The sequence below is a fragment of the Crocodylus porosus genome, unplaced genomic scaffold, assembly GCF_001723895.1.
Source record: "Crocodylus porosus isolate Cpor-Errol unplaced genomic scaffold, CroPor_comp1, whole genome shotgun sequence".
Classification (NCBI taxonomy): domain Eukaryota; kingdom Metazoa; phylum Chordata; order Crocodylia; family Crocodylidae; genus Crocodylus; species Crocodylus porosus.
The window spans coordinates 36,721,814-36,738,053 of record NW_017728909.1 but is presented as its reverse complement, the minus strand read 5'-3'; the positions used below and the strand labels follow the sequence as shown (position 1 = coordinate 36,738,053).

At 39.0% G+C, this 16,240-nt stretch overlaps 1 long non-coding RNA gene across 1 annotated transcript; it reads left to right on the top strand.

Moving 5' to 3' along the window:
- The first annotated feature begins 2,166 nt into the window (after nt 1–2,166).
- Nucleotides 2,167–13,470, top strand: LOC109307928. The gene is made up of 2 exons (XR_002100408.1): nt 2,167–2,321; nt 13,293–13,470. It is a non-coding gene; the product is annotated as an uncharacterized LOC109307928 (long non-coding RNA).
- Nucleotides 13,471–16,240: the final 2,770 nt, after the last annotated feature.

Genomic DNA, 16,240 nt, shown 5'->3' with positions numbered 1-16,240 from the left:
TTTCAAATGACCATTGAAGGTTCTGTTACAGCAAATACTTAAGCATATCCTTAACTATTGGGAGTAATTTCAGTGTCATAGCAAGAATATTAAGCAAGCTCATAATGTTTGCATGATCAGGATCTAAGTCTGCTAACTCTGTTACATTACTTTAATGTACAATCAGTACACACTTCATTATTGCATATCAATAATTTTTCATATGCAATCTGAATTTTCCCAATACACGCTCTGAATTTTGAATTTATCAACACTTTTATTTTATTGGGATGCCCCTATTCTGTAATAGAAACCTAGACAAGAGAACTGTAGATAGATAATTTATCTTAAATTAATAGAAAGATACCAGTTATAATGTATTTCTTTATAAGTCATGAGACTATTAAAAAGAGAATTGTTACAGAGATTTGGCAAGGGTCTAGATGCAAATCTACCCTGCCTTCTCCTTAACTTCAGGTGGACACAGCTAATTACATCTCAAAGGACATAGCGTCAGGAACTACCTAGTTTTAAATTAATTTAAAAAAAAGTTTCTGTCTTGGACAAAACATTTAATCTGTAGCTCAGTTTTCACAAATGTAAAATACAAACAATAATTTCTTTAATCTTACAGGTGGTGATGATTAATAGGTAATCTCCAGACTAGTTTGAACATGAAATGTAGTCTACATAAGTACTGAATTGTACTATAGATATTCAAGTATATGCTGATATTCAATCTATGCTTCCAGGAGACATGTTTAAAAAAAACCTAATCCTGCATTTATACAACAACCCATGATATTTTCTCTTATTAAAAAATAAATTGAAAGTATTAGGGCCAAATTCTATTACTGTTTGATGCGTCCCCTGCATGTGCAGCTGCAGCAGGGGTGGAGGCGCAAGTTGTACCTCTTACTGCAGCTGTGCTCAGGGGATGCATCGCTAGGGCAGTGTGGAACTTGCAGTGGCAAGCAGCTTTCCAGCTTGGCCCCACTCTGCCCTGCAGTATTGGGTTGCACCTGCTGGCCTGCAGAGGCTCCAGGGGAGGGTAGCAGGGTGTGAGCCCAAGCCCACAGCGGGAAACCCACCCCCACCCCACACACAGGTCCAGGGGGCATGGGCCCCTTCTGCCCCAAGGAGTGTGCGCAGTAGCAGGGACCTAGCTGTACCCTGCCCAAGCACGCAGTGGGCAGGCAGCAGGATGGGAGGGGGAACTGGGCAGGGGGCTGTAGACCCAGTCCCTGGCCCTATAAACCTGGCAGCTGGGGCCCCTCTGGCAGGGCTGTGGGGGCAGGAGTCTGTAAGTGGGGGGTTGAGGGGAACCAGCAGGGCCAGTGGGGCTTTGGGCAGGAGTGAGGGGCCTTTCATTTTAATTACAGATTTTGAGGTTTTTATCAGAGAATATGTGATTTTTTTTTTTAATCAAGGAAAACCAGGGCCCCTGCTGATTATAGAAACTGGAAGATTGGCAGACACTAAACTTAACCAGTTTCCCTTACTATATAGGCAATGTAGCTTTACAAGAGGCCTTCAGGAGAAAACGACATACTGTTGTATGTGTGACTTCCTTTGCATGTTTTAATGCTTACAAGTGTAATATGCATAGGTTGCCTTGACAGACCCTATATACCCCACATTACAAAAAATGCCTTGTTTAATGCTTTTTAAAGTCCTGATAATAAACTTCAAGTCCCACTGTCCACCCCTGTGCAATATTCTCACAGAGGTAAATCATGTAAATAATTTGCTGTGGTTTACATAACTTGTCACAAACTGTATTTTAAAAACGATACTTAATCAACTATAACATGTAGTGTTAATGGAGCTAATAAATCCTTCCTCTGAATAACATTGCCACTTTCTCTTGAGGTTTATAACAGTCTAATATTATTCTTAATCTCTTGATGACTAAGTAGATAGATTTTGGTATGAACTCAATTATAAATATTAGAACTATTTTTAGTCTTGTAACTTGCTGTTCTGTTGTGCACACTCTACCATCGTAGAACTCTCCAAATTATATCTGGAATCACGGTATTCAGTTGCTGTTATAATTTTAATCAATAAGATAATTGCTATTAGTGTGTGCATATGTGTGTGTGCACGTACATATGTATGTATGTATGTATGTGCAGCCTGAGAATTTTGAAATCATCACTCTATGTACTTTGTCTAATCACAGCAGAGATTAACCACATACCAGTTCAATCCACCATATGAACTACAAGAAGTACATGCCACTAACTCCTCCTTGTGTCCCAGGGATCACATATCTATCCTACTGCAAACATGCACATCTCAAATATAAAGAAATGCTGCATCTTGGAATGAAACATTGGGTGAGGAAAATACAGAGAAACTGCTTATTTTTTTCTATCTCTTCTTTGTTTTTATTTCCTGAAACTCAAACAGGCCCAAATTCCCCATATGTATAACATCTCTGTACCTTGCCCTTTAAGCCAACCCATTTTATAACTTCTTCCTGTGACACAGAGCTGTGATTTTTTTGGGGGGGGGTTGGTAGTTCAATGAGGGCACTCCTATAAGTTCTGTTACATTTAATAACAGGGCATTATCAGGAAAGCCCAAATTTCAGTGTCACAGTAAGTTACAGGTATATTGCAAAGTCAGTTTCAAACTGCAGATACTTCATTACCCAGAAAGGACCTGATATTTCGGTTGGTTGCTATATTCTCTTATTCCATTAATTAAGTTTTATTATTTCCATTCCTTGTATCTTTAGTTAGTAAGTATCCTTTTCTGACTTCCCTATCTATATAAAAACATCTCTGGTCCTTTCCACAGTTCCAAGAATCTTTGTACTTTTTCACCCTGAGCTTTCTCCTTGATAATTTTCTGTTTATCAAATATTATCAGATCCTAATATACATTTCCAAACTTGTAAATATACATCCACTACAAGCTTTTCTTTCAGAATTATAGAGAATATATACATAGTAGTATGATTGAAAGGTCATTTAATTAGCAGAGGACGCACCCCATATTATTTTTTCACCATCCTAAAATGAACTACAGTGCTTGTTGTCTATTGCACTTGGATGTGCCCATTACTTAGTTAATTATTGTGACATTCTTATAACTACATACATGAATTTGTGTGTTCAAATTGTACATTAAACATGAAAAAATAAAACTCATTACAATGACATGTTAGAAGATGATGCAGAGCCAACTCTTCTATATTTTTAGAAGCAGAAAAGCTAAGTTCCAAAGTTTTCTGATGTTATGAACCTAAAATTATAGTTGTGAAACTGGAAGTCATTTTTTCTCCATAGTATGAGATGAAATGCTGGTATTTGGAATGCTGAAGGTTCATATTTAACTCCTTGAATAGATTAATAGGGCTTTGGGAATTCATTTCTTTAAAACTGTAAATCTGAGCTAGAATTGATATCATTTATATATTCTCTGATTGTATCAACCTATTTCTAGACCTGTGGTTGTGAGAAGAGCAGCAGAAAGGGGGTGGGGGGAAGGCATTCCAACAATCTTATTTTAGTAATTTTGCCGTAGCAAACACAACAAAAGAAGTGCCAGGACTGAAACGCATGTCTCTTACAAAATGGGTTCATCGTGCATTTTCAGAAGGTCATAGGTCTGAATTCCACTGATGTCTTACATTCTAGTCCTGCAGCAGAGGATGGGAAAGTGTGAATGAAAATTCTGCTTGTAGGCTGAAGCTCATGGAATGATTTAGTGTATATTTTGGCACTAATTGTTTCAGAGTGGAACATGAGAAGCACTGAAACCACAGAAAAGCCCTGCTTTGACTGTGCATTAGGGATGAATCTCCTCCAGTTCTCTGCAGTACAGGAGAATCTTGTCCTATTTTATGTATTCATTGTTTATAACAGGCTGAACTAGTGCACTACTATTGCACAGGGCCAGAATGCTTTTAGTGCCTTTCCTAAGTAAGGTCAATGGACCAATATCTGCCTTGAAGGTTCTCAGAAACGTTGCAAATATCGCTGCAGTTAAGGAGCTAATTCTGCACAGAGAGCTGTGCAAGGTATTTCGGTGGGAGCCACATCAATCTTAGCTTCACACACTCCATGATTTAATCTGTATAATACAGGTTTCCTTCGCTTCATGCTGTATATGCGTTCCTGGAAAATGACGCATAACTTGAATTTGCATAAAGGAAACCAACTTTACAATGTAACAAACAGGGATATGTCCAAGACCTCAACTATACTGACCCCAGACCCACTGCTACCACTTTTCCACAACAGTTTTGGTACTCACCAACAGCAGACAGTACACAGAAGGACAGGGTGGTAGTCACTGTTACCATAATGGGGATGGCAACTACAGAAACACATGTCGCAGACAACGAGAGAGGAGCACAGATCCACACAGGAGACTATATTCTGGTGTGCATCACTCCCACAATGCACCACACAAAACAGCTAACTGCAGGCTTCCAGCACACCAGTCGCATAAGAGTGCATTTACCTCGCACATGATGAATTTTGGCATAAAAAGGGTCATTGCGTAAGAGTGAATTCATATATACAGAATCCGCATAAAGTGAGGGAAACCCGTATCCCCTTGTTGAGTTCAGGTAGCTGTGTTTCTGTCTGAACAAGTTTACCCACACCTAGGGTATCCTCTTCATACAAGGCAGATGTTTTTATCCAAACATAAATAGATAAATAAGTAAAAATAAGTAAAAAAAGTAAAACAAATTATTTCAATATGGCACATACATAACTACTGTAAATACATGGTATATTGTATTATACAATGTGATAATCTAGTTAAAGACTATTGTAATTCTGTAACAGGGAACCCTAGCCCTATTACCTAGAAACAGGGTGGTCCCTTTAAATCCAGAAGCTTCTGGGCATGGCTGGCTGGTTGAGTAGGGGTTAAGGATTGAGCCCTGCCAGCTGGTCAGGTGACAGGAAGGGAAAGGCCAGAACCATATAAACTGCAGATGGAGAAGGCCAGAGAGGCAGCAGAGGGGGGGGATTCCTGATAACTATGGTGCAGCTGCAGCAGCCTGTTTGGGAAGATTATGCCATGCTGTGAGACAGAAGCACAATCACAGAAAGTAAGCAGACACTTTGCCTCTCTTATTTATTATTATTTTCATTATATGGCCATAGGAGCCTCTGGTTTACGTTTGATGTTAAAAACACTGGTGATTTGTGGCTGAGGCTGTAGGGATGGAGGAGGCCAAGGGGCACTGCAATAGAGGGCTCAAGAAGCCCTGCTGTACTGGGGTGCTACGCTAAGGCCACACGCCCAAAGTTGCTTGAAGGGATAGGAGCCTTGAAGCCAGGTCCTAGTGGGTGGACTTAGGCGAAAGGCCCTAACTACAGAAAGAGGGGCAAAGCTAAAGGGGGCTGAGGCCCCAACAATCTGGCTTTACAGGGGGGACACACAGTATAGAAGGGCCAGTAGGCCTGGTGTCGCAGAGAGCATGGAATGGAGGGTTTTGAGCCCAAGTGACTTAGAGAGCTAGAGCCTTGGAGTCAAGCCCCAATTAGTGGGTTTTGACTGACAGGCCTTGCTAGAGAGAGAGGGGTAAGCCCACAGCGGCTGAGACCCCTACATAAAGAGAAATGTATAAAACCATCTGTGAGGCATGGGGGATGTTGGAGCGTGCATTTTTGCCCTTAAGGCAACACCTCATTATCCTATGGGTGATGAGCCTGGGGCCTGTCTGGGAACCTGTGGGTCAACCTCCCCCTTTTTTTAGAACCAAGAAAAATCAAGTCATGGCAGGAGAAGCTGGTCCTCAGAAAAGAAAAATCCAGCAAGACTTGATGGGGGCACACTGGCATATTTAAAAAAAAAAAAATGCAGCCGAAGACAGCCCCCTGTCACAAATGCATACAGTGTAGCAGCAGAGTTGACACTGGCATTTTCTGACTTTCCAGCACTTCCTGCATGCCTTTAATAAACTCTTAGCTTAATTTTCTAATGACTATGTAATACTCAGTTCAAGAAAAATAATAAATAGATGTCATATGTGCTAATAAGATCAGACATAAAGAAACCACGTGTTAACTAGTGTACTCAAAGTGTACATTAATATTGATCTTGCTCACATGGGGAATGTGGAAACTGTACAGGAGATTAATAGTGAGGGCTGTGTGCAACTGAAATGAAAGCAGCTGCATCTATGTTGTTCGTGCATAAGAAGTTCTCAAAAACATTTACAAGCATCGTTACATTAAGGATTTGATTTTGCAGTGGGAGGTGTGCATCTTACTTCAGTGGGAGCAGAATCACGCTTCCATCTTCCCAATGCCCTAGTGGGGGAGTTAAATTTTCACCCTTATTTAAAAACACATGAATTGTATGTTTGGAAAAGTTCTATTCAGTGTAATAACAGGAAAACCAGGTGGGTTCATAGAAGCTTCCAACTTGTAGCTTGTAATGGTTTTTAAAAATCATCTTATAGAATTCTATAGCAAGGGTATGCCTTTCTATTAAATTCTGCCAAATATTTGTCAAGGGGGAAAGCCAAAAGAATTAAACAACTTGCCTTAGATCACACGAAGAACATAAGGCAAAGCCTGCATATAATTATGCATATGACTTCTTGGGCATATCTACACAAGACATTTACTGCACAGTTGACTAATTAACTGCACAGTAAACATCTCAGCATCTACACATGCACCCATATTAGGGTCCACAAAACTAATAAATTCTGCAGCAGGTTAGGAGTTCTCTACTAGTTCTAACCTGCTGTAGAGTATTTCATGCATAGTAGTGCATATGTAACTGCAACTGGCCAGGGCTCAAGCAGTTTCAGCACAGGGGCTGCCTGCTGACTAACGCCACACTGAACCACTCTCATGCCTCTGCTAGCCCCTCCACAGTACATGAAGCCTGGCTGGAGCAGCTCTGGGCTGGCAGGCTGACCCCCAGGGTTCCCTGGGAGCCCCAAAAGCTGCTTTGACCAGGCTCCATGTGCTGCGCATGAATAAACTCCAAAGCAATGTGCTCTGTAGTTATTTGCTCCCAGGCAATAAGCTCTGGAGTTTATTTGTGTGCATTAATCACGTGTAGACTTGCCTCTTGTACTCCATTTTAGTCACAAGTCCTTCCTTCCTCCCCTTCATCCAGAAGTAGCTTTGTGAAGTATGCCAAGTGTCTTATTCAATGCTCCTTACTCAAGCAAGACTTCCACTGATTTTAGTAATATACAAGGATCCTGGTTTTCTCTGATTTAAAAAAATCCCCAATTTTCAGTTTAAAAAACGTAACCCAAAATCCAATTTTTTCTGTGACTAAACCGAAACACCACTGATAGATATATAATGATGTTTCATTTTAAACACGGAAAAATGTGGATTTTGGAGTACTTCTTTTAACCCAAAAATTGGAGATTTTTTAATCAGAGAAAACCAGGATCCCTGCTTTGGATCAGGCTCTAACTGCTCTTGTTGCCTCAAACATCAATTCTCTTCTATGGGAGCTATACACACTCATTCAGAGCAGAATTATCTAGCTCTCATGACAATAAATACATGATCCTTTGAGATTAAGAAAAAAGCTTTCTACAGCTTAAAAAGAGTAATTTAGCCCATCACATTTTAGGTAACCTGCTGTACATCTTCCTTAGCTTGTCCTTATTGCTTCAGGCTTTATTCTCTGGCCCAGTTTATATATAAAATTTAGATTTATATTTGATTAATTAAGTTTGGAAATTGATTTCTTTAGCCACCTTCTAGGAGTACTTATAGCCTAATTAGAGGTATTTCCAAACTGCTTGAAATTGTTGCAATTCTTGCATTTAGTCATAATAAATAGCTCTTACTGAATTACCTTTCTTCAGAATATCACAACGTGCTTTACAAAGAAGGTCAGTATATTTATTCCCATTTTATAAATGGGGAATAGGAAGATACAGAGATGAAGGCTAAGTACAGAAAGTCAGAAAGCCTTAGGCTGAATCCATCTAATCTTCATAGGTTTGTCTAAACTGTGTAGATTGAACCAATTATCAAGTGAACAGACATTCACTTTTGATTCTGGAAATGCAGCCACATGTCTGTAGTGACCCAGGCCAGAAGCCAGGGGGGCACTAGAGTATGCCTTCCTGCTCAGCTGGAGCAGACAGTTTGGGCCTAAGCTAGCCTGCCCACCCTTTGAGGGGGGTTTGCAGGGGAGGTACAAAGCATCCTGGGATGCTATGGGACTGTGGGCGCAAATAGAAATGATGATTTTCATCTGATCTGGCCCCAGAAAGTGCTCTAAAGCCATGGCCAAACAGAAGTGTGTGGCTGCAGACTGCTTTAAAAGAGCCTGATCCCACAAAAAGCTGAATCCTCATTGCATGAGGGTTCAGATGAACACATTTCATCCCAGCCTGTTGCTGTTTTCAGAATGGGAGTGGGGGAAGGGAGTAGAGGGAGTTTGGTCTGGGGTTTTTTCAGCTGATGCTGGAAGGTGGGGCAGGTGTATTGGAGCTCCAATCCACCAACCCCACCCTCCAGCTCTGGCTTGGGAGGAGCCCCTTCCCAAGAATGAGCTCCCTCTGTTCCCTTTCCCCTCTCCCATTCTCTCCTCCCCCTCAGGTCCTATAATTTTCATTCTGAAAACAGTGTCTGGACTGGGAGGGAGGAGTGGTGTTGCTATGGAGACCGAGCTGCAGACTCTCAGACCACAGCTGGAATCCCCAACTCCTGGAGGGAATGTATCATTGCAACTCGTAGGGCTTCCTGCAGAGCGTTCTTAAGTTGCAATAAGGAGCTGCTCTTCTGTCTGCACCCAGAGTGTAAACTTGAATCTGGAGGGGATCTGGGACAGAATTTCAGTAAACCAGTTTAACTTAAATCAGTGAAATTTGATACTAAATCCATCCAGGTTTATCTTATACTGTTTTTGGCCATTGTGACGCAATTTATGTGTTCTGTTGTGTTACAGACTTGAATCAATTTCCAGCCACTTATACCAGTTTATGTGTAGTTTCTGTCCATAGCTGAAATGATTTGCCCAAGGTCTCCTAGCAGACAGATAGCAAAGCTGAGTCTCAGAAATCTCAGCCCAGTGTTCTGGCCATAGGACCACATCAGGTCTCAGCTACTGTTTTTCACAGAAGTGAATTATATTTTGAAAACCACATCTTTTATGTAGTTTTGCAATGATGTTGTGATTTAACAGGATTCACAACTAACAAAGAACACTGAAAAATAGTGTTTCTAATGTGTATTAGCTACTATTTCTTACATAATAAAAGCAGTTGCTAGTGACGTCCATCACTTAAAATTCACTGCCAAGGAAAGCAAATGTAGGAAGCTTCTAACTAAGCTCACCAAAACAGTTCCTTTTTGAGTTATCTTTCTCTGCTTTCTGCCTGACTTGAAACTAACACAGTTAATAGTTCTCTCAAGTTACCAGATGTTTGCATGAAAATATGTTCAGCTGAAAAATACAGTAATTAAACTATTACATAATCCAGTGATTAAATTTTCATAGGAGCATGCAAACTATCCATGATGTAACCACCCAATGGGATTATAGAACAAGAAACAAAATAAATTTCAAACTAAAATGCTTTTTTTCTGAAATACCAGCTAATTTTCCACCCAGCCATGGGTATCACAATTAATTAGCATGCCTTGAAATGTCAGGCAGCCAGCCAGTCTTAACTCTGACCCTTCAGTCAAAACGAAGCCAAAGTATTAATAGTCATTTACACCACTGAACCTTCTTCCGTTATCATTTAAGTTCCAGCTCCTAAAAAACTATGAAAACTTGGTGGGAATGTAATCACTTCAGCAGATAGGATACATTGCAGTATCAAAAGCTATTGGTTAAGGTGGATAAGCAAACTGCAGCAGATACAGCTGACTTGCCAGAGTGATCTCTCAGTACAACGGCACCGTTCATCTGATATAATATGACATGCATTTTTTTTTTTTAAGCAAGAAGGACCGCTTAGAATGTGGAGAGGCATCTTTGATACCAAACACTGGTGGACACTTTTCTAGGGTTGGTATTTTGTATTTTTCTTTCTTTGTAAGAGAAAGAGTTAAAATGCAGCACAGTGCAAGTGTTTCAACGAGTAGCTCATTCTCTTTCTTTTCCTGGATCCTGCCTTCTTCTCAAATGTCTCTGAAGGCTAGTAGCTGTTAGAATGGAAGTGTATTGTGGAAGGTGCTTTAGTCTTAGTGTATGAATGCCTGCCTGGCAGAGGCATAATTGGCTGGCACTGTACCCTGTGCAGTGGCAGCATAAGATGCAGTAGCCAAAGGTTCACTGCTGCAAGTTGAGGTATCACTTCCTTTTTTGCCACTGATATGAGTGTTGAATGGCCACAACAGTAGTGTTTGGCACAAAAGGGAGGTGACATCTCCCCCAGCAACAATAAACTGCTGGTCATGTGCCACTGGCAATTCTCTGTCCTGCCCCCCCACTGCTAAGCCAGAGCCATAGCCCAGACTGAAATCAGAGTTACCTTGGCCCTGTGCTCAAGGATCAGTGAATTAGGCCCACTTATTTCATATATATACAATCAGTAATTGTTATCTCCGTATTAATATGCAATCACTAATTGTTATCTCCGTATTAATATGCCTATCTGTCTCTAGAATATTTACAGTATTTTCTCAGCTTCAGGACCTAATTCTACAAGTGACTCTCCACAGGCAGCCCCTATTCCTAACATCCCATTAAAGATAATGGGGTACATGGGTCCCGGGGTCAACTTGTATAGTCCATGGCAAGATTAAGTGCTCAGATGGTTAAGTACGCAGGGTAGTGGGATGGGAACAGAGGTGGCCTGGGTTTAGTCTTAACTCTGCCACTGGCTGATATTGTAACGTCATTTAGGCTGTGAGCTTTTACCACATACCTTATTCTTCTAGGAACTGTAAGCTACTAATCTTGGATGAAGCCTCTAACTTTATCATAAAAGCAAGTAATAAATAAGTAGGAGCAAGGCCTTATACAGATATTATCAGAGAACTTTACTCACATTTCATGTTCAGTGGCCTTCATTTAAATCAGTTATATAACAACCAGATGTAAAGCACTTCGGTACTCACTTCAGTGGAAGGGTTTTCAAAATCTGAAGTGTTATTTTTCCCTCTGTCATCTGGACTGCTTAAATAGCAGCTACATTTATTTATATTTTAAATTTAGCTTACATTTTAAATGAGTTCAAGACTTAAGTTAAAGTGAAAATAATTTAAAATGTCAAGGATTAGGACATCAAAGCCATTGAAGAAAGCAGCAAGTATGCCTTTCACCTCAGCACTATATGTGCTACTTCTAATGCCACAAGTGGTAAATGCAAAGAGTGATAAAGAACTTCGTTTAATGACAGTAATATTTGTAAAAAAGATTCTGTTTGACAATATCAGATTCAGATAAACAAATACAGAGGCAAGAGAGAAACAGTAAATCCCAACCAGTGAATCTATGTGACAGCAGGGCAATCTCAAGAAAACACAGAAGGAAGAACAAAGGACAGAAAAACTTTACAATAGGTCCATTTTACTATTTCATTTTATTATTATGTTAATACTGAATGTGGTTCCAGTAGAGAGAGTATTAAATCAGAAGAGAGACACATTTTCCCCTCTTGTAGCAAAAGAACAAGTTTTCAAGTAATATTTAAATGCTAGTGTTTCAAGATGGTAATAACTGATAGTACAAATGCTTGTGGCCAAGATGGACTAGTTTGTGTTTCACTTCAGTGTTGTAAAACTAGTATGGTGAAACCAAACAGCAAAATGAAAAAGCTGTCCCACAAAAAAGGATTAATGTGAGTGACTTAGGAAAGCAAATTGTCAAAGCATATTAAAAATAAATAATGTCCTGGGATCTTTTAACTTATTTTTGTAGTTATTACTAACCACATACTGATTTCAAATCTATATATTGTACAAAACTGCGAGATGTGAAACTTGGCAGGCTTGAAACTAGCAGCTGACAAAAATTAGAGCAGTGAATCATGATCATATAAGTACAGTATTTCACATGTACTGCAGGCAATGTATATATTGCAAGCACTCAACAAATATACAAAGCCTTATCTATCTTGTTTCAAGTACTCTAAATTCACATACCTGTGACCTTTTATAAACCAGATGTATAATGCAACAGTGCTGTTAAAAACATGGATTTAATTAACTAAAGACGTCAGCAGAAGATTGATCTGTGTTGGGCTCTGCAGCTACACCTGGTGTGCTAAAACATTCATTACACAGAATACCCACAAATTACACTGCAAATTACCTGCATGTACCTGCAGATTGTAGTGGCACCTGGTGGGCAAGGGGGCACAGGACACTTAATTTAGTGAGTTGCCATGTACACATGACAGACTTATGGTCACAATGGGATAGTTTGCCATGTGTCAAACTAAACTACATCAGGATGTAGTCTATTTTGTCATGATGTGGGACAGATTGAAACACCCAAACCTCATGCACGTGTATATGGTGACGCCATTAAGCTACACAAATGGCGATTTGCGTCATGTGTACATGGAAAAATCGTCATGCATACAAACACCCTCTCAATCTCTTGGAAAGGTAATGTCAGATTCAGATGTGGTCTGCAGTTTGCTGTATGGGCTTATACATAGTCACTGAAGTATGAAGGAAATGTTCACTTGTATAATTTACTGAGGCACTCTGAAATAAATTAAAATTTAAACTGGTTTACACTTTAGGTTTGCTCTGTTTTTATTAGGTCAGTTTTAATTTCTAAATAATTTGTCAAGGGCCTTTACTTACGTAAATTGTCCAGGAACAAATTGGAACTGAAGAATCAATTCCAAGAGTAGTAAATTATGCATATCCTAACAAATTCCTCCAATTAATAAATAAGTTACTGAAATGAAGTGCTAGTTTTGACTTTTCTCCCTCCCTGTAAATATGATAGATACCATTTTTATTGGTCAAAGCTCCTGTGTGTAGTTTTTGTGGAATATTCAGGGAGCACAGGGAGAAATGTCCTTTAACATTCTGCTACATTTAGTTTTTAGGGAGGAAAAGGGACTGATTCAGTGATTGTAAGTTTATCCTGCTGCCTTAATTAACTGCATTTTCCTCTCCTCGTTTGTTTGTTTGTTTATTTATTCATTCTAATAAAAGATATTTAGACGAAAAAAGTGTGTCTAAAAGCCATGCCAGATGTTCAAAAATAATTAAATAAAAGGCTATGGGTCATTTGACACTGGATCCAACTGAAATCAGGACAGTGTTTCTGAAAATTTTGGGGTCAGATCTGGCAAGATTACAATAGTGATAAAAGGAGCTGATTTGTAGTTAGTGGCCTACCTAAGTAAGTTTCTTTTTTGGTTTATTTTTTAGTGGGCCTTGGCATCAACTGTCAGTCTGTGAGCCCCAGTAACCATGATGGGGATTCTTGCCTGTAGAAGTCAGGATCCAGTCTCACACTGCTGGAAAAAGTATGGAAATTTGCATTATAGTTTTTTAATCTACTATGTACTGCATAGGGAAATAAACTTTTTGTTGTTGTGGTCTATTGCCTTCTAATATTATATCTTTCACCTTTTACTGTCCGAGGCCCCAAGGCCTGGAATAGGCTCCCTCCAGAGGTGGTGAAAGCACCTACTCTGGACTATTAAGAAATGTTCGGATGCTTATCTTGCTGGGATCCTTTGACCCTAGCTGACTTCCTGGCCCTGGGGCGGGGGGCTGGACTCGATGATCTCCTGAGGTCCCTTCCAGCCCTAATGTCTAGGAAATCTATGAAATAAAATCACATTATAAAGGAAAAGTGATGGAGCTTGATTGTTGTACTTTATAATAGCCCATGTGCTTATACACTTGTGCGTGATGTACACAGACCATCTTTTGCAAAGTATTTAATATTTCTCTCCTACACTATTTTTTTAAGAAAGGATGATAAGCTGAGGGAATTAGCAGCAGTATTCCTACAAGGAGAAACAACTGAAGGGAAGAACTTTTTTTCTTTTCTGAGGAGCAGGGTTTAATATACTTGGGAGTCTACCTATGCCCAGGTGATTGTAAAACACAATTGGCATAAGTTCATGCTTGTGAGAACTCTACTCTGCCATACATTGTTGCTTATAATAGGCAACATACTTGGAGCTGAAGACTAACATAATTTAGAAACCAATATATTTTAGTTATAATATTTGGGTACAAATTTTGCATTTGGATGAGTGCATAGAACTTCTGCTCCAATGAATGTGGGTTGTGTGCGCATAACAGAATACAGAGCATTTGAAGTCTATATTCCCTAAAAAAACAAAACAAAAAGCACTACAAAGAAAACTGACACTAAGAATAGAGTTGTGTTTATTTAAATAGGAGTAAGTCATATAAAAGATTGTATAAGGTGACTGAGGAAATGCTCTTTCCTGAACTGAAATGGGAAATTCAAAGCCAAGAATCTCCAGTTTGGCCAAGATGCACTTTGCAAAAGGGTAGAGAGGGAATGGACAGTTTTATTGCTGGTTTTGTTGTGGGAGAAACCAAGGTAATTTGGTGCACAAGGGAAGATCTCTTATCAATGGTTTCCCAGAATCCCATTATCTGTGGATCAGTGTGACAGGACATGAAATAATGCAATGATACTTAGTCTGTCACTGTGTATTTAGGTACTTCTTATTGCATGAACAGATACATGCTTTAGCACAGTACTAAAAATTTTTAGAAAATGTGCATAAATTAGTTACAGTAAATGAGTAAAGTTAATCATCATGTATTATCAAATCACAAAGCATATGTCTAGATTTCCTTTTCTTCTATTTAAACATGGGAAGATTTACAGTTAATGAGAAATCAAGAAAGCAGGCTAACAGTCTTGCAAAAAACTCAGATACCAACACTTTTCTTAGCAATTTCAACCTGCTCTGCAGTAAATGTTGTTTAACTCTTTAGATGTCATAATACATCTTATTTGAGTGTTTCAGGAATTCATAGTCCATAGAAATACAGTAGCGCACAGACTGTAGCTTAGCTGATTTACATATATATTTTGAGAACTCATTAACCCTTTAGTTGGGCATAAATATGCAAAGCATATATGTCTGAGATATTGTTTCATTTAAATATATACAGTCAAAAACTGATTATCCACAAACACAGTTATTATGAATTAAAATCCCAATACATTTTATTAATTATCATTTGTATTTATGCTACAAAGTTGCACCGGAATATCAAACTACATTTTCCGTATCTACCTAAAGTTCTTGTGATGTAGGTAACACAACCACTAATAGATTAGATTCAAATTGTGCATATTTATCTATGGTACAGTAGAACCTAAAGCTCTGTTCATAGTCCACAGTAGGCACTACATACAGTTATTGTAGGTGATTTGTTTAAAGACCTTGAAGAAGATGCAGCAGCCCCCTGATTCCTGTCTTTTACCAAGCTGTGGTACATGTGACTGTGTTGTGGCCTGAACTGTATTTTACTAATCAGATATTTAAACAGTTACTTGATTCAGGGCCTCCAACTAGCTTGAACCGTGGAGAACCCAGCCAATATTTTTTGTGGGGGGGAAAGAAAGAGAAGAGGCAATAAAAGAGAGACTAGAAGGAGATAAAATACCAAGAGAGGAAACCCAACAGAGATAAGAGGATGAGGGTAAAATGGAGGTAGAAGAAAGGGACAATTCTGATCTTTGATAAGAAAATGCATATTATTACTGCATATCTTGAACTTAATCTAAACAGTATAAGATTCATGATGACCTGAGGCTGCATTTTGGAGATCAGAATCAAATGTTGTAAAACAAAACAGGACTGTGATGAAAAAAGCTTTAAAGTGTATCTTATTTGAAGTGTTTTGCCTGCTTTACCTCCCCTTGTTTTATTTATCAAAAAACATAGTAAAAATGGTCAAACATTTTTCCTTCCAGAATGCAATGCCAAGATTCACCATGATGTAATGTTTTACAGTTGTGGTATAAAGCCACAAAAAGCCTTTTTTTTAAAAAAAATAGAAATGCTGACAGAAACTTTTAGTGTAACAGTGCCAGAAATTCAGATGATAGAAGTTACCAAAATACCATTAACAATCCTTAGTGATTAATTTTAAACCTTTTACTATACAGGGAAATAAATAACACTACTGAAGACACCAAAGACTGGAGTGTATATACATACTTTCTATTACTTTTAGTTTGAACTACATGACTGACCTACATAACTCTTAAATATAGTATCTGTGCAGCCTGGTTTATTGCAGACAGTTCAAACAAGTTGATTCCCCAATTACTATTATAGGCTGTTTGGGGCTGTAAGCTGATTTTTTTTCCA